This window comes from Vulpes lagopus, chromosome 6 (genome assembly GCF_018345385.1).
Source record: "Vulpes lagopus strain Blue_001 chromosome 6, ASM1834538v1, whole genome shotgun sequence".
Lineage (NCBI taxonomy): Eukaryota > Metazoa > Chordata > Mammalia > Carnivora > Canidae > Vulpes > Vulpes lagopus.
Window position 1 is genome coordinate 16,324,906 of NC_054829.1, and position 19,191 is coordinate 16,344,096.

The window sequence follows — 19,191 nt, forward strand, 5'->3', positions numbered from 1 at the left end:
TACTCCTTGCTTTTCCCATTATTGTGGCTTTGGTTGAAGTTCTCTTTGCATTAGCAAAACTCTCCTAACATATCTATCTTTTAATTTTTTTTTCTTTATAAATCTCCCTTTCACTGCAACACATTGCAACAGAGTGGACTACTGAACCTCAATTTACTTTTATCTCCCTGTTTTAAATTTTGTTCCCTGTAACGAAGTCCGAGCCCCTCAGCCTGGTTCACAAGACTGCAAATAATCTGCTCTCTTCCATGTCTTGAGTTTTACTATTTTCCAACTCACAGATCTGAGCAGCTAGTTTCCTGCATACAAAAATATACACATGTACACATATGTACACACACACACACAGCATGTTTATGTGCACACACACACACACACCACATGCACGCACACACACAATAGATGCAGTCACTCTGACAATTACACCAAACTAATGGAGCTGCCTATTTCAACAGCAACAATCTGAGCCAGCACAATAGCAGTAGCCTGTAGGTGGTGAACAGGTTTGCTGGTCTATTTTCTGCAGATTTTGTGTATCCAGGACTGACCTCTTGGCTGATAAAGCTTCCGGGAGGGTTTTTTGGTTTGCTTCTGGTTTTGTTTTTGTTTTAATGCATCCTGGAGAATGGAATAATGGAGTCTGAGGAGTGGGAAAGGCCAGTAGAGAATTAATTTCATAGGAATATTAAAGATGTGCGGCCTTAATTTATACTTCAGTTTGGTGAATCTGTAAGAAGAGAGAATTTTTTTCTTTGTTTTTGTAAGCCTTTCTAGGTGAAATACAACATGTTAACATGTGAAGACTTTCCAAATTCTTCTGAAGAGGATGAAAATACCCCTCTTCTCTCATTTATCTCTTCAGCCTCTCTAGGTGAGTTTATAATAAGACATAATTTAATTGAGTAGAAGTTGATTTGATAAGTATTTATTTATGTATACAGATAATTATTTAAGGATTGTGTAGGGATCCAAACGTTCATTAGTTGATTTATGTAAAAATATATAAATGAGGATTAAAGCTGCTTAGCAGAATATAATCTAAAAAGTCAAATGTTATTGATCTGTTGATATATTCTAATGCTAGCTATGAAGAAAGACAATTGAAATAAAGCAGGTACCATATCCTAGGTCTTAGGCTTATATTATTCTTAGGTGTGTAAAATAATTCATTTTTTTTCTTTTAGAAGTCAGTTTATTTCCTTTAGTGCTGGGAAAGCTAACATAAATCAAGATGTAGTATTTTTTTTTCTTCATCTTTTTAAGTTTAAATACAATTAGCCAACATATAGTACATCATTAGTTTCAGATGCAGTTTTCAATAATTCACCAGTTGCATATAACACCCAGTATTATATCTGTTACATGTGCCCTCTTCAATGTCCATCACTCAGTTTACCCCATCCCCCCCACCCACGTGTCCTTCAACTACCCTCAGTTTGTTTCTCAGAGTTATGAGTCTCTGGTGGGTAAGATGTAGTATTTCAAGCAATTTCGATGAAGAAGCAAGCAAAATCTTGGGAATGAAGACCTTGAAATTTTTATTTTAGACGCCCTACTTAAGTACTCAGATTTAGTGCTTAATCTAATTGAACTTTCTTGGGCTTTCATTTAAAAATTATTTTAGAGACAGTCTCTGGAATTCATCTCTGCATATACTCCTCTGAGGATAGTGACAGCATTTCTTTTGATTGTTTCTATATTTGTGTATCTTACACCTTAGCTATTTTTTATTTTGCTTCAAATTTATCATTTCATATCTTACATGGTCCCAGATCATGCAGCAATGAAATCAAGAATCTTTTTTGGAACACAAGGAGTAGTTTTCAAACTAGTTATTTTTCTATGAAATATAAAGATAGGAAAAATCCACATCAGGACATACTTGCAAAAACAATTTCAAAATTAATAAATCCTATGTGTTTCTAATTTTAATACAGGTGATAAAGCTACATATGAGAAATAAATTTTTAAAAGAATGATATCTCTATTTTTAAATTGGTTGATGACCTTGTGGGTCACTTGTGCAAGTGTTAACTCATACCCTTGAAGGGGTTTGGAAAACTAGCCTCTACAAGAGATGTTAATCTCACCTGTAGCAGGAGAGGCCACAACTCACATCAGGCCAGAAAATGTCCATCTTGTCCTGTTCAAAAGCCTGGCTCCAGGATGAGAACTTTATCCAGAATAAGAAAAAGGTCTCAAATTGTTGTTATTCCATAGAGCCATATTGGAGTAGTTTGACTTTGTGCTTAAACCAAAACTCTTTTAAACAATTGTGGCTGTCAGTTTCCATGGCAATAAGAATCCCCAAAAAAGGCAAAAAAAAGAAAAATAGGTATTCGCCAAAAGTCTTATAATAGCTTCTGCTCTTTTGAATCAATCATAATATCCCTGCTCTTTTTTTTAAGGATTTAATCTATTTATACATGAGAGACACAGAGGCAGAGATATAGGCAGGGGGAGGAGGATCCTCACAGGGAGCCCAGTGTGGGACTCGATTCCAGGACCCCAGGATCATTACCTGAGCCAAAAGCTGACACTCAACCACTGAGCCACCCAGGTACCCCTGAAATCTTTTTTTTTTTTTCCCTCGAAAGAGAAAAGAAATTGATTTTACACTGTGTGTGTGTGTGTGTGTGTGTGTGTGTGTGTGTTAGTTTTAAGAACGGGATAGTATTTATGATACATTTAGACCCTGATGTGGATGGGATAAAAGCTGGAAGGTGAGTAGGTTGGTCTAGGAGAGGGAATGAGAATTAAAGACACCAAAGAACTATTTCCTATCCATTCCTATTTCCTAACTGCTTATACCAAGCATTTTGAGAGTCAGGAACACCAAATTTGTTTTTTTCTTGTAGAGAACTTCAGAATTAAAAGAAAAAAAAAAGAAGAAGAAAGAAAAAAGAAAAAAAAAGCTTATATGCAAGATGCAAGTAGAAATGTTTCTATACCACCCAGTCACTTTTGTTGGTAGTATATAGACCTTGCTACTTAAACTTCTTTTCAGACAGTCCAGTGAAATAACTTCTCCAAACAAACTTTCAGCAATTATACTAATATCAATCGATAGCATTAGCAGTTGTTTGTATAGTATATATCTAGATTTAAAGATAAAATGGATGTGTAAACATTTTTACTTAGGAGAAACCTAGCTACCTAATCAAGAGATTTTATAATAGAGTAGTATTTCTGACATAGTTTTTTGCTTCTCCTGAGTACTTTTTTTTTAATTAGAAGCCAAACTTTCAGTCCTTTATTACTACAAACAGCCATACAACTCGCTAAACAAAAGACTTAACTTTTGCAGGAAATTTTATTTTTTTATATTATTTTTTAAAAAATATTTTATTTATTTATTTATCTGATAGAGAGAAAGAGAGAGAGTGCACACAGGCAGGCAGTCAGAGGGAGAAGCAGGCTCCATGCTGAGCAGAGAGGCCCCACACTGGCCTGATCCCTGGGTTCACGATCTGAGCCGAAGGACCACCTGAGCCATCTGGATGCTTCACAAGTTTTGTAAAAAAATTTTAATCTGCATTGAATTCTAGAAAAACATTTTGTGTACTTTTCTTGTTAGAAGACATGAGAAAAATGAAAGCTACATCAGGGATTATGTGGACTCTTCAATAAATATTTAACAAACTTTTATTTTCTTAATATATTTTAAATTATTGATTTCACCCACCAAGATATAATTAAAATAAAAAATTTGGAGTTTAAAGACTATTTAACCTTTAAGAATGTAATTTTTTTTAAATAAAAAAATCTGCTTTAGAAGGAAATTTTGTGTTTTTAAGTATTATCGATAATTTGTAGTTTTTGGTTAAAATGTTTTTTCTGATTCCCAATGTGAATTTTGTAGTGAAAAACTAGAAAGGAAAAGAATGCTATTTAGAATAGAAAAGCCATGATATTTCAATTATTTTAAAATCTCAAGAGGATTTTCTTTTCAAGAATAGTAGAAATAAATTGCTGCGCCAAAATATTTTACAATTTAAGTCTTCTCATCTATCACTAAATTGTACACCTGAAATAAACTTTATTTCTGATAAAAATATAAATTAGTTATTTTACACATATGAAAAATAATATCAAGACACATTCATATATCCTTAAAGTATCTAATGTATTAATATGAGTAATATGAGTATTAATATGAGTAATAAGTACTTATGGAGCTAACCTAGAAATAGGGAAAAATGGAAGAAAATTATTCAAAAAGGAGAAAAATTATTATGAAAATATTGATAAATGGAAAAAAATGCTAGTAACAAAAAAATACTATGCTTCATTATCAAACATTCAGCAAAGTTTTAAAAAGCTGATAACCTGTAATGGCAAAGAAAGCTACAATTAAATATTTCTGGTAGTGATATAAATTCTATGGACCTATCTGGAAAGTAATTTGAAGTAGTCACTAAAGGCTTAAAAAAGAGATTTGTATCCTTTAAATCAGTAATTGTATTTCTAGGAATCTATATCAAAGAAATGGCTAGAAATGTGAATAAAGATTTATGCATGAATATATTCTTATAGAAGTATAGTTGTAAAATTTTAGAAACATAATAAATATCCAATAATGGATAATGACTAATAAATTATTGTGCATCCACATGATATATGGTTGGTAGTAAAAAGAATTTTTAAAAAACAATTTAAAAATTAAGCTTGACATTTCTATCTTCATAGTTGAAGGCAGTCTGTGAAAGCAAACTACCACATATTTAAACTTTCTGAAGTCATAGATAGATGATAGATGATAGATAGATGATAGATAGAGACACAAGATAGGTTCAAGAATGAAATACTTTTCCTGAGGAAGAATATAAAGTAATGTTAAGTTTCGTGAAAGGATATAATCCCTTGAGAGAATTTCTGAAGGGAGAGAACAATTTGCACAAGAGACAAAAGGAGGTTTTTTAAAGGAAAGAAATGGAAATCCCAACTTTCCTTCCAGGATTCCAAGATCATATATTTGCTATCTATTGCTGCATTTAAATAAAGCATCCCAAAATGTAGTGGCAAAAAACCACCATCGTTTTAGCTACTCACAATTCTCTGGTAGCAATTTGGGCTGGCATGATCTGGATGGGTCCTCTGCTGGCCTCACTTGTGATTACTCATGTGGCTGGAATCTTCTGGGGACCTGGCTACTACTAGATGGTTGGGATAACCTTGTACACAAATTTGGAGTTAGGGCTGTCTATAAGATGCACCTTTCTCTCCTTATGTTCTCTTATAACCAAGAATGCAAGATCAAACTTCTTCACAGAATAGATTCAAACAGCACATGTCTCAAAATGGAACATACAAAGCCTCCCAAGGATTTGCACAGAAGGCATGAAATGTTGCTTTATATTTATTTGGCCAAAATAAGTTATAGTACCAGCTCACATTTTAAGGGAGAAGAAATAGAGATGAGCTTGACAAAGAATGATGATAGATCAAATACTGGCCAGAACATGAAGGAGAGTGAATTGTCGAGATGAATATGCCATGATAACTTCTCCAAGATGTAAGGAGACCACGTTGGGAAGAGAAGGAAGGACATATTGGGTTTGAGATGCCTTCAAGACATTGATGTAGGCATCACAAACCCGGAATCTGATACCAGTCAAGTTTTCTTACAAAACCATAAATGTTACATATTTAAATGTCAAAGAAAATTTTGGAATGACTTAATAATATATCTGGATTAATCAGAGTTGAACATATACTCTTTTAAATGCTGAACTTACGTTTCAGGTTGAGTAATTCGTGGAGTTAAACATGCTCACTTGTATCATTTGATGGTTTCTTCAAAGTAGATTCAGTTAAGGAAGACACTGAAACTGCTATTTAAATACTATTAGTGTGAGGTCGATGTTGTAATCTGAGTGCTTTTACTTTAGTGGAATTTCACTGTATTCAGCGGGTTATATTCCCAACATACAATTCTTGCCTCTGAATTCTGTCACAACTTCTTGCAAGCTATCCAGTGTCCTGTGTTGAGTTAGCAAGTGACAGGGAATCCCTTTAAAGATCAGGGACTCTATGAGTGCTACTGCTTGACAAGAAGCTAAAAAATAACTGAAAGCATATAATCCTGCTGACTTTGTAGACAATGTTAGAGATTGGGGAATTGGCCACCACTGCACAAACTATGAATTTATAATCTTCTGTCTTCATTCTTGCACATATTCTAGAGTTTAATTATATATTTTTTTCTTTATGAGTACATTGGGTAGGAATAGTCCTCTATTCTTTATGCTGAAATATATGAGATACTGATGTCTAACTTTGGACTTATGTGGGAAAAGGTAAAAGGGAAAGAGCTTTGGGGTTTTAAGATTATGTGGAAGGGCCAGAAAAGGATTGCATTAATCAGTTTTTCTTCCTCAACATTTTAACTTCTTTCATCAGTACATTCTCTAGCCTGATTTCAAGTACAAGAACCAGGTGAAATGTTTGAAAGCCTTCATTGAAAATAAACAAAACACACACAAAAATGAAAACAACCCCCTCACTATATATGTATATACATATATATCTACAATATATACACATATACAATATAGCCAAAATATAATACATATACAGGTTATATATACATATATTATACCCATTCTTTAATCTTTAAATCTTTAACTGCCCTATACAGGTGCTGATTTCTGATACATTCCTTGTGTCTAAACTCCATCTCAGAATCTGCTTCAAAGAAGTCTACCAGTGACAATTATCATATACCGAGATCCCACATATGATTCCAATCAAATAGAGCTTTGATGCCAAATGCTAAAAACAAAACAAAACAAAGCAAAAAACAAAAACCACTTAGCTACATGAGGGTATGGGCTTCTACCCACCTTGATAAACTATGAAACCAGGTGCCAAGTTTGGAAACTCTCCATTCCAATCTCCTCTTGAGAAGTAAGTGGGGACTGAGATCTGGAGGGCATTTGTCACCTACGCTTACGCGGAGCATATGTTAGGGTCTGAGCTCACGCTTTTTATTCCATTTTGGTACTTCAGGGCTGCTCCAGGGTCAATCACATGTAATCTCTCAAATTCTCTTAAATTTTAAATCAAAATGATATGCAATGAATGTTATAAATAACATATTTAAATTTTGCAGTAAATGTTTTGATTCATTCCCTAAATCCACCCCTCAAAGTCTCGTCTACTTCAATTCTAACACGGTCTCCTTAATGGATTTGTGAAGAGAAGTTTTGTAAATGAGATGAAAGCATACTAGCCCTGCCAAAGAACAAGCCTTAGTCTGGTTAAGTAATCTCTCTTGCAACTTAATAAAACCCATTATGATGGGACTTTCGGTCTCAACGAAAATGAAATTCTCTCAGCATTTGTGACTGACCAGCAGGTCTTTCAGATGAGCACACATCCTTGATTAAAGGATTTAGGCCATGCTATGAGCTAAGTCCAGGGTCGCTGAGGTTTGCAGCTCAAGTGTTCTGGCTCAGAGAGATTTAGGATTTAAAATATTCCAATCCAAAGCAAGTTATGTATGGTCTGCCTAATGCGGTCATTTTTAACTGAGGGTGATTTTGCTCCCAGGGGACATTTGGCAATTTCTGGAGATATTTTGTTTGTCACAACTGGAGGGTGCTTAATGCCATCTAGTGTGTAGGAGCCGGGTATGTCACTAAACATCCTACCATGCAGAAAACGGACCCCACAACATGGAATCATCTGACTGGAAATCAATATCATGGCGTTGAGAGACACTGTTTTAATACCATTACCCTGCTGACTTAACAGAGCTGGCAAATGACACTAGAATGAGGTTTGGACCAGGAACCCCTAAAGTGAGGTTTGCTCTCATGGGTGAGTTCCTCTGACATTAGTTCTGAAGAGCATTCTGACTTGATAATGGAGCTTGATTGCTTAGGATCACAGGATTGGTCTAGCCTCACCTTGGCTAATTAACTAGAACTCCTGTTCATATAAATGGGTGTTCCACAGGCACAATGGGAGAGAGAAGTTGACACCATGATGAAATGAGGCTTGTCAAATTTGTTGTAATTAAAAACAGCTCAGATGTCTGTCCCCAGTTGAAATCTAAATGCTATTAAGAGCAGTATCTATCTGATAAAAATGGCAGCAAATTAACTACTTTATGCTTTTCAGAAAGATTAAAAGTAAGCATTAATTTTTAAAAATTGCCTCTTAGTTCCTTTGAAAACTAGTACACTTCATCAGACCCTTCAACATATTGTTTGCCATTTTATTAGCTGGAAAGAACATTCCACTTTAGCAACATGAGAAGTAACACTTTGATTCCATTTCCATATTTTTCTTCATATTGGAGATTCAACAAAATACAAAGTTACTGTTAGAAAATCACTCACACCCAGATCTTTCTATGTTGTATATCCTCAAAGAGTCTTCTGGAAAATGGACTTGTCTTCTAGATGCAATGTATGAATAACTTCTGTGATGCTGCAGGTAAGAAGGGAGGTATAAAATAAGAAAAGACCATCATCCAACTCAAAGTGGTATCAAAAAAAATCTGCTAAAAGTAGTGATGATTTTTGAACTGAATGTAGAAAGCTAAAATAATAATGTAGAACAAGAAAGGAAGGTGGTGTGAATAAGGAGGAATGGATACAACTCAGTATGTAAGGAAACACTGTAAATAGACATTTCAACAAAAATTTCAGATATATGTTTTGGGGGCTAGTGTTCCAACTTGGATTCAAGTACAGAAATTGTAAAGTCTTATCATTGCTCTTGGCTTTTATTTTTATTTTTTTTTTAAATCATATGCCTCCCCCCTCTTGATTCTCCCAGGGAAAAGTTCTGTTAATGCTGAAATACCTTTTGTGTTCTCTTATATGTATTATAAAATTGTAATTATAAATTATATTATAAATATAATAAAATACATTATATATATCAAGGTGAAATTTGAACAACATTCAAAAGGTTTCAAATTAACAGAAACTGATTCATTTCTGAATTAAAGCTAAACATTATCTATTCACAAAATTTTCAAATATATTCAAACTTGATCTCTTGAAATAAAATCAGAGAAAAAAAAATCACTGAGCTAAAAGAACCAGAACCACAGCACGTTCTTACAGAAGACCTTCTCCTTAATATTAAGGAGCCACCTAGGAGCTGTTTATTTGCTTCCCTTACAGCCACCCAGCTGTTACTTCCATTTGTGGTCTTAGTGCTAATTGCATAATGTCCCTAATTTATACCCACTGGTAGATCTGATCACCACATTACCTGGAGGGTAAGCTTTAATTAGAGAAATTTCTGAACAAATTGTCTAAAGAGCTTGTTTAGCATGATTAAATGCAAGAGGGTTTTCCCCCTCCTTTTTTTTTTTTTTAAAGAATGAACACTTACTTTATACTAAAACTTTGCAGATAAAAAGCAACATTGGTTCTAATTAAGGCCTATGAAATGAGCAGCAGCATTACCCGAGAAAACCAATTGAATTCTGTTGTGTGCAGCTGAAATATATATGACTCAATGCTACATTTATTCAACAGCTTTTGGCATTTCTACTTCGCCTCTGTCAGAACTAACAAGGTGAAACGGCAAACTGATTGAAAAAGGATAAACTGTGAAAAGATGATACACTGATGTGTGATGCTAATTCAGCTGTGGCTTATGAAAAGAGATTAGAATCGCATGCATTCTCACCTGAGCATCTCCCAGCGCTTGAACAAGCCAACATTAAATTAAACCTTCCATATTGCTAATAGGTAGCAAGATACCATATGAATTAATATGCAATCATTTCACATTCAACTGAAGTGCAAATGAGATAAATATCATAATAGGATCAGCAAACTTTGAGAATCCAAAAAAACAATTAAGGTCAACTTCACTATTTAGATGGAATACTTTGGCTAAATGTCAATGTCATAACGAAATGCAATAAAATGCATTTGGCTTAGGAGAGTTTTAGAAGACTCAGTCACTTCTTTATCAGCCTATGTGAAAAGTGTATTATTCTTAATCATCAGCCATTTTTTGGATGCCTCCTCTGCTGGATGTCTGTTAGAAAATGCATTAAGTTTAGAAATTGTATTCACTGTTTGAATACACAAGCAGGGCATAGTAAAGTGTGATTGATTATCTGATTCTTTTGAGTAAACCTTTGAAAAGGACCTTTTTTTTTTTTTTTGTATTCTTATCACCAACTTTTTTAGTGAATATTAGCACTGGCTTCACATAAAATGACTTTTTAAAAATGCCAGTGCCTCACCCAGACCAGCTAAATCTTATTATTTAGAGCTTTGTTGTAGACATAAGAATATTTGAACGATGTTCCTCATTTATCTGACGTAAATGAAAATTGTAAAACCACCAAACTATATAACCCTTGATTAAATTGCAACTTAAAGAGTAATCTTTATTTAAAAAAAAAAAAACATATATTATTTTGAGTGGGGAGAGGGGCAGAGAAAAAGAATCTTCAAGCCAACTGCCCGCATGGAGCTGAAGTGGGGCTTGATTTCACACCCCTGAGATCATGACCTGAGCCGAAACCAAGAGTCAAACACTTAACCGAAGGAGCCACTCAGGTCCACCTAAACAGTGATCTTTTATTGGAACTCTGGATTGAGAGCTGAAGGACAAAGTTGATCATATCATCTTTGCTACCATTTCATGAGGTGATCTCAGGCAAAGCACTTAACCTCTTCTGGATCCAATGATGGGTAATCTCTTATGTTTTTATTTAAGCTAAGGAATTAATTTAATTTTATTTTCATCATATGTCCTTTACCTCTAGTGTACAGTGCCCCAAAGATTAGAATTTTCATGTACTCGCCTATCTCTTGTCATTAAGATACAATCTGTGGGATACGTGAGTGGCTCAGTGGTTGAGCGTCTGCCTTAAGCTCAGAGCGTGATCCTGGGGTCCTGGGATCGAGTCCCACTTCAGGCTCCCCACAGGGAGCCTGCTTCTCCCTCTGCCTAAGTTTCTGCCCTACTCTCTGGGTCTTTCATGAATAAATAAATAAAATCTTTTTTTTTTTTAAAGAAAGATACAATCTGTGCTGAAGTAAGTGGCAAGTAAAGAGAATCCCATCTTCTGCGAGCTACCAGGTCAGTTATTGTACTCGATGAGAAGCATCACAGTAGTTAACGAAGCCTCTGCCTTTACCAATAAATGGCCTCCTGCCTTGCCCATCATGGAAACATCATGAGTATCAGTAATGTTGCAGTTCTGTGCATCTAGGAGTGTAAAAAGACAATTAAATTTAGAATAAACTACACATGTATGAAAATTAATCATACAAATAAGTTGTTATTTGTAATCTGAGCACTCATTGACTCACATACTCACTGGTGGTTTGATGTTTTAAGTGATTCATTCATTCATTCAATGCTTAACTTGTTCATTCATTAAACAAATCTGTACTTGCCAGGTAGCAGGGTAGACAGTAGGCCTACAGCATCAGAGGTCCCCAGTGGGGACCTCTGTCAGAGCAGCAGACAGCTGCTTTCTCATTGTGTGCTCACATGACCTCTTCTTGGTCAGTGTGTATGAATCTCGCTTCCTCTTACATGGCCACCAATACCAAGATGAGTTCCCCACTCTCATTACTTCATCGAATCCTACTCACCTCCCAAAGATCACATCTTCAAGTGCCATCACATTGGCTTCAAAACATGAATCTTGAGTAAACACAAAAATTTAATTCATAACAGATATTTATGTTATAATTATGAAAATATCAAACATATAATGAAATTTTAAGCTCAATTTTAAAATTTCTGTATCTGTGCATCATATGATTTATGCTTTTTTAAATATTCTTCCCTCCCCCTATAAAAAGATAAATGGTCAAGAAACTACCTTACCTAAAAGAAATTTAGAATATTTGGACTCTTTTCATTTATCTAAAATTAGCTTATTTAATAAATCAGAGTAAATAAATCTTTGGATTCTTTTGCATCTTTTATAAATTAATAATAAAGATGCCATTGCAAGAAGCATGCAGTTTTATGGGTTTCTTCATTTTATATCACAATATACATTTTTTTTAAATCTCAAACCAAGACTTTGTCTTGGTAGCCATTTTAAAAAATTCAAAGTTGGTTGATACACCACTGACCTAGCGTGCCAGAGTTTACATCCTTAAGTTAGCTTTGAATGTTCTTACAATTACAAATGACACTGTGAAGAACAGCCCTTTGGTGTTGAGATTTGTTCATGTTCAAGATTATTTATTTTATTTTACTAATCAAAATAGTATAAACTTATTCAAAGGTTATATTTATTCTAAAATGGTAAACTGATTTATAGTGCAACCAACAATATATGTTGTTCTTTATATCTTCATACCTTTACCAGCTCTGGGTGTTATTTGTAAAATTTGCTGATTATTAAATAATCCATATTCATAGTCAATGATGGCAAGAACATAGAAAAATATAAAGAGCTAAGTAAAATTAACCATAATTTCACTATCATTATACCTTCTCTTATTCCTTTTTATAAGCTTACTTCTATGAAATTGGTATCATGCTGAATACACAATATTGACTTTATTTTTTAAAATAACAGTATACCCAAGAGCTCTTTCCATTAAATCAATTACTTTAAAATCCATCACTAAACTACTGCAATTATCAAATTTTGTCATTATGACCGATACCAAAATTAAAATACTTTTATTGGTTAGAGGCTGTTCCTAATTCTATCTCTCACAAATGTTGCAATGAGAATTTTTTAATGTATATTTGTAGCAATACATTTTGATCATTTATTAAAAATAAATTTTAGGATTGTTCTATAGTTGAATACTGAATTCTTGACATAACAAATAGAAATTATCATTAAGGAAATCTTCCCAGGCAGCCCCGGTGGCACAGCGGTTTAGTGCTGCCTGCAGCCCGGGGTGTGATCCGGGAGACCCGGGATCGAGTCCCACATCAGGCTCCTTGCATGGAGCCTGTATCTCTGTATCTCTGCCCCTCTCTCTCTCTCTCTATGTCTCTCATGAATAAATAAATAAAATCTTTTTAAAAATTTAGAAAATCTTTCTTTAGTATTCATCTGTTTTTGGACAATTGCAACCAACTTAAGAGCTGGAAGAAGACAGAAAACACTTTAGTTACTGTTAAATAAACACATATATACACATATATTAAAATGACTCCCTGAAAAGTCTTACATTAATACTTTTTTTTATTTTTGTTATAAGCACCAAGAATACATGAACATATGGACATAGCAAAAATCATAAAAAATAAACAACAGTAGTTATCAAAACAAAGCATGTCATATGAGCCTAATTATTTATCCAATAATCAGATTTAGTGGTCATATTAGAACAAGCCATGAAATTTTAGATAAAGCATTTGGTAGACTTTCACACACAAAATAACATGAAAATATTTCATATGGCAAGATGTCAAATCAAATGGTGTTAAAATAGTCTTCCATTAATCAAAACAGAGCCACTTCCATAACTAAGCCACTAACTCGGTATTTCAATGCATAATGATCTTTTTTTCTTGTAGTTTTTTTCTTTGCTAACAGAAATTATATGCAGACAATTCCGGGCCCTATTTAAAAGTCCCTAAAAAGACATCCAGGACTCATGGGAGAATCAGTTGAGACTTTTTCAGATGGAGGTGACAAACACACTATTCACATTTCATGTAAGTGAGAACTCTAGGAATGTTGCCAAACACAGGTGCTCCTGCATCCAAAGGTTCACTTGATGTCACTGGAGCTTCTTCTCTCCCTCTCTCTTCCATCCCTCTCTCCCTCTGTCTTTCTTTCTCTCTTCTCTCTGTGCTCTTATTTCCTTAGTGTAAGCTTCCTTCTTGAGAGAGCTTTGTTGTTGTTGCTTGTTTGTTTGTTTTTCCAGCAATAGTGTAAGATGCAGCTATTGGCCACCTTCATTTGGTTCTCAGTATTCACTGTCTCAGTGAGAAAAGACATAGGGCCTCTTTAGCAATAGCTGTAGCAAGTGAGGACTCTGGTTGGCCCAGCTAGAGTACACCATGCCCTATCTCAATCTCTATGTATTCTTATTGGGCACCTCTGAGTCATCTCCTAACAGCCCCAAGGAGGCAAGGTAGGGAAGGAAAGTGGCAAGACTACCCCTTAGCACATGAATGGAGATGATAGTTTCTAAAAGAAAAAACAAACAAAACAAAAACAGACAAACAAAAAACAAAACAAAACAAAAAACTCACCAAAGTTCCTCATTCCAGAAGAAGTGGGAGAGAGTGGAAGCAAAAAAGCAAGCATTCCTACACAGATAATTGAATCACAGCAGAAAGGGTGTTTGTCTAAGAGATTTTGGCCTGATCAGTAAGCGATCCTTGCAGTCAAAGGGTGAGTTTCATATCTATATTTTTTAAAACGGTTGTTTAATAAGTATCTGCTTTTACTTCTACAGTATATAATTAATCATCCATGAATTTGACATTTTAACTAGACCATACTGGGGTTTGGGGGGGGAGGTGGTGTACCTGCTTAAGAAACGTCTCAGAAACTTGCTGAATGTCCTGGGCCCCAAGTGCTAGTTAGCAGGAAACCACATCATTGACAGGCTCTTCTGGAAGCAAACTACAGGAGCATTGGCCCCTGAAGAGGTACGAAGGAATCCAAAGCAGTCAGGCTCATAAGATCAATATTAAGTAAATCATCATTGTCTGACTTCTGAGTTTAGAGCACAGTTACTTTAAGAGGAAAAAGCCTTGAAAAAATAAAAAGTTGAGAATAAATTGCTGAATCATATTGGTTCTGTTTCTCTGGGGAACACTGACTAATGCACTAAACTAGAATTAAGAGAAGTTTCAAGAAATCAATCATAAGCACTCTCCTCTCTCTCTATAGATAGATTAGATAGATAGATGATAGATAGATAGATAGATAGATAGATGATAAATAGATATGTGTGTGTATTTGTGTATATATATATGTGTGTGTGTGTGTGTGTGTGTGTGTTTATGTGTGTGTATATATATATTTTTCTCCAGGAAAAAATATATATATTTTCCTAGGAGGGAGAGCCCAAATCTACTTAATGCTAATAGCTCAGTAATTCATGAGAAATTACCTAGACAATGAAAGAGAATATAAGAAATTATAAGAAAATGTAAGAAATTTAAAAACAGTTTACACGAGAGCTTTTAAAAAGCAAGTCTGTATGAAGAATCTCACATTGGGTTAGGGTTACAAGGTGAGTAAAACAAGAAAGGGAAGACAGAAAGGAAAAGAAAAGCGTAGTGAGAGTAGGGTGTGGGTGGCATTTGGGATGCGGGCAGGTAGGAAAGAAAGACAATAATCCCAGGAGTACTGAGGCGGGAGAGGCTGGGTGTGGCTGAGAGAGAGACGGTTGGTGAAAAGGGCTGGAGCTAGAGGGAGCACTGAGGTGTAAAGTTTGTCTTTGGAACCTGGGCCAGGATGCTCTTCTCTCATTTTCAAGGGTACTCCATACTCCAAATATTTGTCAGCATCTCCTTTTTCTCTCATAATTTATCTGCTCCTTGTCTATCTCATTCACTCCTACTTTCTACTAAAATAATAAAACTGCAAATAGACTGTAAAAAAGCATAGATGCCTTTCAGTTGGGACCTCTATGCATTGCCTTAGACCATTATTCAATTGACTTTGGCGATCATTTACTGACTACCTACTAAATCACCTTGCTTAGCATCATGGAGAGAGGAGACAGACTTTGGGACTCTAGGAAGTTCATGCTTAGAAATCAGAGTAAGGTCACAAACAAATGTGATAAGAGTTAATTTCAGGGTGCAGCAATGAGAGATTAATTCTGCCTGGAAGAATCAGAGAAGGTTTCATGGAGGAACTGACATCTGTAAAAGAGGATCTGGAGTAGGGGAAAGGCTATATTAACTAGAGAGAAAAACAAGCAAAGCAGACAAAACAGCAAGTGTTAGATATTCAGGAGAGTTGACAGGTGACATTATCTGTGGGTAGGACCGGCTTTCTAAGCTATTAAAGCAACTTGTCAGTGACCCTTTCAAACACATAGAATCTCAAGTGCCAATCCTTGAAAATACCTAAGATAGTTTCTTCCTACAGACGCTACATCTACAACAGAGCCATCTAACTTTCCATAAAGTTTTAGGCCTTGCATTCCAGTAGGGCTGTGTCAGATCTCTGCTATTAGAACATGAAATCGGCTATAGGAAATATGAAAATATGACAATGGCTGCATGCCAGTAAAACTTTATTTACAAAAACAATTAGCCATCCTCCAGGCTGCCAGCTTGCTGACCCCTGAGTGATATTAAGACAAAAGTTAAATTAGAAACTTCCACATGGGAGAGCAAGGAAATAGCCATGATTCAGGCAAAACATGTCACGTCTGTCTGTCTGTCAGATGTATCCACATGCTCAAGCCTTTCAATGTCTTTAATTTTTCATCAATATATCAAGTTATATTTAATTAGCTCGACTGAGTAATTGTTTTCCAGCTTATCAGTATTTAAGGCACAACATTACATCAAATTTTTGTTTACTTCAATAATAAGAAGTTTTAAGCCCCTCTCTCAAATTTTTCTTTTGTGTCTCAACCTCCCCCGTGGCAAACCTAGAAAATACTTTCCAATAAAAAGTCACTTTTCCCTATGTTCCAAATTCCCCAGATTTGCATTTTATTCAGCTGAATAAATGCACTTTTTCTTTCTTTCTTTCTCTTTCTCTTTTTCTTTCTTTCTTTCTTTCTTTCTTTCTTTCTTTCTTTCTTTCTTTCTTTCTTTCTTCTTTCTTCCTTTCCTTTCTTTCTCTCTCTCTCTCTCTCTCTCTCTCTCTTTCTTTCTTTTTTTTTTTATTTGTACATGATGACAAAGAAGGAAAAAATAGAACTTTCTGGGGAAAAAAGGTGTAATAAGTTTGAGTGGCAAAGAGATCAATGTAGTTTTCCCTAGAGCTTCCTGGGCAAAGCACAGAAAAATGCAGATAAGTGATTTTGCTTGTCAGAGAGCAATTCAGGTTGTTTCCACACAATGCTATCACAGCTGGGAACACTGGCTTGATTTTTTTTTCCACCTACTCAAATAACTACTTTGACAAAGTTTCCCACTCAACTGACCTTTGTCAGAAGTTGTAAAGATGAAACCTGAAACACCTTTGAGACCATTACTTTTTGATCAGTTGCTGTTGTCCAAACAATGGCAAACAATTTAACTAAGTGCTTCATTGATTCTACTTGTCCCCATGACTTTCATTTTCATATAGATGCTACAGTGTGTTCTGCAGGATTCCTTCTCTCTCTTCCAACTGCTGCTTCTCTCAAATAGTCTCTTTTGATATCAGTCATGACTTGCTGTTAGCCACATGAATTCTTTTATATTCTTTTATTTTGTTTTGTTGACTTGCTAATTTTTCCAAGTGCAAAATATCTGAATAATTAAATCTACTTTCTAGGAATGCTCTTCTGTTCAGTTTTCTTAATAGTTTTGAAGGTATTGTCAAATTAAAATGCAAAGATATTTTGGGATACTGATGGTCATGCTGAACTTTGCTGATTTAAAAAGTCTATCTACGAATTTTTGCTTCTTAGGAAAGAATATAATTTAAACTTCCTAAAGTATGATTGGTATTACGTCAATTTTCCATAAAAGGGTTTAATCTTGTTTAGGAGCAATATTTTTTTTCAAATGTTGAATTACCATAAGTCAATGTATATAGATATATAGTCAACCAGAGTAGCATTTTTCCCAGCTACTACATGTGGAAAAATAATTTTTCTAAAACATATATTTGCCTTTTCCATGGTGCCTTTATTAGCAGATAATCGACATCCTTCCTTGTAGTACCATTTTGTAGGTTAATTAAAGAGCTAGTAGCCTCATTTGAGGTCATTATTTCAGAGTGCCCTCTGGATTTCCTTATTCATCTCTTTCCTTTGGGTTCCCTTTGTGATTTAGATATAATCCATCCTGGCACTTCTGCTTTAATGACGTGTTTATGGATTTCTAAACTTTTTAAATGGTGAACTTTTCAAAGGTTGGGGTCATGTTTATTAAATTTTGAACTTTTGATGCCTAGAACTGCACCTGGCAATTAGGGTGTAATTAATTTCCAAATACATATATGTCTAGTACAATGCAATGGTCAGAGTATTGTATAGCATTTCCCATTTTTTGAGGACAGGTACTAGAATTTGTCAGTGGGTTACAATGTAACTTTACCTTTAAGATACAGATACATAAAGGAGAGAAGAGAAGGTATTTCTGTAATGGAAAAGTGCTCAATAGTTGCCATATTGTCATTTGAGATGCTAGAGAGAGAGATGAGAATATGTTCAAATCTTGATCTACTCCATTGCAGGCTGTCATGGAGAGCTATAGGTTGAAGGGTTTCTTAACCAGCCCACCATTTACTTAATTCCTGGATATGTACAGTGTGAGCTTAATTATCTTGAGGCCTCTCAAAGGATGCTTACATTCTAATGGAAAATAGCTACTGCTGTACATAACTGACCTTTCACAATGGAAAGAATGCAATTCATATTAGTAACGTATATTTTGCCAACAGATTTACTTATTTCTTTTATGTTTTTATTTTACTTCTAGTTAGTTAACATATGGTGTTATATTAATTTCAGGTGTGCAATATAGTGAATCAATAATTCCATACATCACCCAGTGCTCATCCTAACAGCTGCCCTCCTTAATCCTCATTACTTATTACTTGTTACTCCTCCTAACTGGCGAGTTAGGAGGAGTAACATCCTGGTTGTGAAAAGCATAGAATCAGACAGTCTTAAGTTTCGAGTTCAAATCTTCAATCTTATTCTTACTGAATATGTGCCTGCTGGGTACTGAGTCATCTAAAGAGACTTGGTAAAATAAATCTATACCTAGATGATATGGCGTTGTTAAGATTCTATGTATTGTAATCATGAAATAGGTATTGAGTGTTCCATGTGGCTTCAAAGGAAAACAAGACAGACAAGGTCTTTCTCATCAGGGAATCTACATCCTAATTACCCTCTAGAGTTAATATATCTAAAGCCTGAGGAGGTGCCAGACATAAAGAAATTATTTTGCTGTGAATAGTGCAAATGATTAAATCATCCTGTCTTCCAGCCATGCATTACAAGATCATTCTTCTATCACAAGTCCCAGAGTCAATAGAAATCTGCACTGCTAAAATGTATTGTTTTCTGAAAGGGGATGTGGCCAGAGGCTGAAAACATGTAGGATTTTAGGCCTAGGAGGGAGTCAAAT